Below are 4,153 nucleotides of genomic sequence, written 5' to 3'. Positions count from 1 at the left end.
AAGCCCATAAGAAACGAGTCAAGGCACAGTTCAACAAGAATGTCAAACCTCGTATCTTCTCTGAGGGTGACTTGGTTTTGCTTTACGACCAAGAATCCGACAAATTAGGAGCAGGAAAATTTAAGTCCTTATGGATGGGTCCCTATATTGTTAAAAGGGTGTTAGCAAAAGGAGCCTACGAGTTAATGGACTATGACGGGATACCACTGGCGCAACCCCGCAACGGGTTGTACCTCAAGCGTTACTATGCCTGAATAGTAACCTGAGTGCTTTTGTTGTATTTTGTTTTCGCTAAAGTGTTTGTTTCGGTTTAGTAATCCACCCTTCTCGTTTGTTGCAGATGTTGAATTTTTCTGAGACATATGTAGGATATGCCGACGGAGCGAGTCGTAGTACGCGGAATTTGTCCTCCGCAGCCTGGGCCATTTTCGATCCAAGCGGCGAGTTAGTGAGTTTCAGAGGTGTGTGTATTGGGCAGTCAACGAACAACATCGCTGAGTATAGCGTGTTGATTGAACTCCTCTCTGATACCATCGCTCATGGTATACGCCGACTAATTGTTAGGCTAGACTCACAGCTTGTGATAATACAACTCACTGGTATATATTCAGTCCGCAATCCAGCTATTTATCAAATGTTTCTAAGGGTTAAGATTTTGGAAAGAGAGTTTGATTCGATTCAATACCAACATATTTCCAGAAACTTGAACACATTAACAGATTCATTAGCAAACTATGTAGACATTTACGACATATATAAAAAGAGATGCATCGGTGCTATGCAAGTGGATCGCAAATAAACCAGAATAAACCCCGAAAATCAAAATATATAAAGCTGTTTATAGTTTGTACATGATGTGCTGTAATCAAAACAAAATTGGTCGTATGACCTAGAACTCAAAAAGATGCTAGGGGGCACCCTAGCCTAGTGGTGCTCATGATAGTACGTCACGGTCTGTGCAATCATGCGCAAGAGACGAGTCCATCGTCTAGGCACGCCAATAGTGTGCCGCTGCAACTGTAAAGGTAACTCGTCAATCTGTACATCCGGAAGACCACGAGTAAGGCTCTCAACCTACTCCTGCACAGCTATAAGTGTCTCAGTATCACCAAGGTCGGGAATAACAACTCTCCTAGCAGGCTCTGCTGCTGGGGCAGCAACTGGCGATCGTGGACGGGCTGCTGGACGAACAGGACCAACATCTGCATACACCCAAGAGTTTGATTAGTTTTGCACAGTAACATCATGAGTAAAAACAATAAACAGTGATATGGTCAGAGATTTTACCAATAGCGCCCCATTGCTCGCCATCCGGTAGCACCAAGTCCGGATCACCTCGGTAGTCCATACCCACATATGGATACTCAGAAAACACCAGCTCCTGACGCTCGAACCACCTAAAAAAGGCCTCAGTGAAAGTAATCTGAGGTTGACCAGCATGTCGGGACATGTGGTCAACCCACCTCTGCATGCGTGGCTCGGTCGGAGAAGGCAAGTCAAGTATGATGTACTGAGGCTGCATCAATGGGATTTTCTCCAAGGCGAAGGCAGTCAGAATAGAACCAAATCCAAAGTTCTTCAGCCTCCCGTCCTTTACCTTGGTCAATTGACTTTTCATCTGAACAAGTACTGCATCACACCAGTTAAACACTTTCGGTTGGAGACACTCCAAGGCGTGCTGCATGTAAGATCTGTTGGCAACATGTAAAGCTGCGCTACCGGCCATCCTACCAATGGTAAACAGAATGGACCTAAGAGACCTGTCAGTGATGTCACGGATATTGATCTTGCCGTCTTTGCTCGGCTGTGAACCTTCCCGGCAATACTGACGGATATAGTCTCTGGTGGAATTAGTCCCTCGAGCCGTACCTGACAAAGAAATGGGGGCACCCCGCCTTGACAACCCAGTCAAGAAGTACATGTCCTCTATGGTCAAGGGGATGGTTTTCCCCCTAATCTGGAATACTTGGTTAACAGGATCCCAAGCATCAAGCATATACTGCAGTAAAGAAATCTGTGCTCTCATGCTAGAGATACGGAAGAACTTCAGTAGGCCACAGTTCCGAAGCGCGTTCACCGTGACCGGGTCATGGAGTGCAACCATGTCCTCTGCTTCATGTTCTCGTTCTCGCCATGTAAGGGACATTTTGTTCAAAGTTCCCTGCAAGCAAACAAGAGAAGGAGTAAGTTCCTAATTTTGATGAAAAACTGGCGAAAAATCATCAAAAAATCACATGCAGGATCAGCTTTTCTAGGCCCAGCGCAGGCAGAGAGTCTCTCCCTTGCGCTGAGGCGCAGTCTGCCTTAAGACAACCTGACATGCAGCGCAGGTTTCGAAAGGAGAACCTGCGCTGATGCCAGGGCGCCTTGATGAAACCCTTGAGGCTCAGAAACCCTGAAAAATGTGCATGAAACTGAAAAAGGAAACCATGAAAGTGAAGGGCTAAGGTTTAGCTCCTACCTGGTCTGAACGGCGCCGAAAATCGTCCACAGAATCTCCCGGAATCAGCTGGTGAAAATCAAGGAAGAAGAGGCACCTCCAGAGCTCCAACAGGCAAAATGCAAATGAAATGGTAAATGAGAGGTAAAAACACCTTTTTATGACTTTTTACACAGTTTAAAGTTAAATATTAGGGTTATAATCTCATTTTCATGCAAATATTGTCCATTTCTAACAAAGTTTGTTGCAGCAATTGAAGGTGAAGTACTACATTTGAAAAGAGAAAAGCTAGTAAAAGTAAAAAATCAAATTTGACCATGAATCGAGCAGTTTTAGCACATAGTTCATGCTCGTTAAAAAATAAACGCAAGATCCGAGCAGTTTTAGCACATAGTTCATGCTCGTTAAAAAATAAACATAAGTTTGAGCAGCGTTTTGGCGCATTCAAGCTCATTAAAAAATGAACCCATCCCGGTAAATAACCTTGGTAAATGTAACCTTTGACAGCCATATTAAAGCCCTTGGTCGTGTTCTTGCAGTCTCACCTCCATCTTTTCATTTGGCCAATCGTTCATCTCCATATGTTTGTTTACCCTTTTTGAGGAACAACTGCGAAGAGTGATTTCACTTAGCCATCCTTGTGACACTGCCGTGATTGGAAAATTCCAACCTGTACCTGGAATCTGCTGCTATCCCTGTTTATCACTTGTTCCTCAAAAGACGAGTCTTCTTTGAGCTCTTTTCTCCTGACTCATAAAATATGAAAAGTTTGCCTAGTTTTGGCCTTCCAGCTCGTTAAACAACCGGAAGAGCTATCCCTCCTCTAGATTTTAATCTTTTTGGACCTGAGGGATTATTGCACAAAAAGATCGAGCGCTTGTTTTGTTCGGCTCGTTAAAGCAATCGAAATTTCATCCCTTCTGTATTGTTTTATACTTTTTCGGACTTAAGGGATTAGATGACGAAAAAGGAATTCTGGAGTTGACTTTATGTACCTTTTCAGACTCTCTAAAAATGAAAAGGACTGAGTTATCCTTGTCGTTAGACTCGTTAAATAGCGACAAACTTGTCTTTAGACGAGAACGAGTTTCCCTATCGCTAGGCTCGTTAAAACATAGCGATGGGCTTGCCCGAAGGGCAGGTTATAGAACAAGCATATGTTATCCTCCTCAAGCTTGACAAAAATAAAGAGGTACTGGTCAGAAATGACTGGGGAAAAATTGGGAGAACATCAAAGCTTAATGGTAGCAAGTCGCTCTTGAACATGACACTTTTCTTCCGTACCACATCAGGTTGGGTTGTTTCATTCACCGGTCATCACCATGGTCTTCGCCAAACCATCCACATTTTGGGGTAATGCTACCGATCCATCGCATCAGTGTCGTTATATGTTCAAGAGAGGTCATTCTGAAAGTGTCAACCGTGTCCCATCCACTGCCATACATTATCCTTCATCCATTCATGATCGCCACCCTGAATCATATGTCACAGTTTGTTTCCACCTCCACTAAAATCATTAGCTCCGTTCCGTGTCATTGATGTGGGATTCATTAAGGCCCTCCTTTGACAGATCGCTTCTTGTCGACTTCAGCTCATTATCCAAGAAGTTGATCTAGGAACAACCCCATCAGTACTTTGAAGCTTGCATGCCTCAATGGCAAGTTTCTCACTTCCGGCGACAGGTATACATCAATGACCTTCGACCAGAAGATT

The sequence above is a fragment of the Pinus tabuliformis genome, chromosome 9 (genome assembly GCF_031772625.1).
Source record: "Pinus tabuliformis cultivar Carrire ecotype Pingquan chromosome 9, CPIR1, whole genome shotgun sequence".
Taxonomy (NCBI): Eukaryota; Viridiplantae; Streptophyta; class Pinopsida; order Pinales; family Pinaceae; genus Pinus; species Pinus tabuliformis.
The sequence above is the reverse complement of the archived record's forward strand: the minus strand, read 5'-3'. Positions refer to the sequence as shown.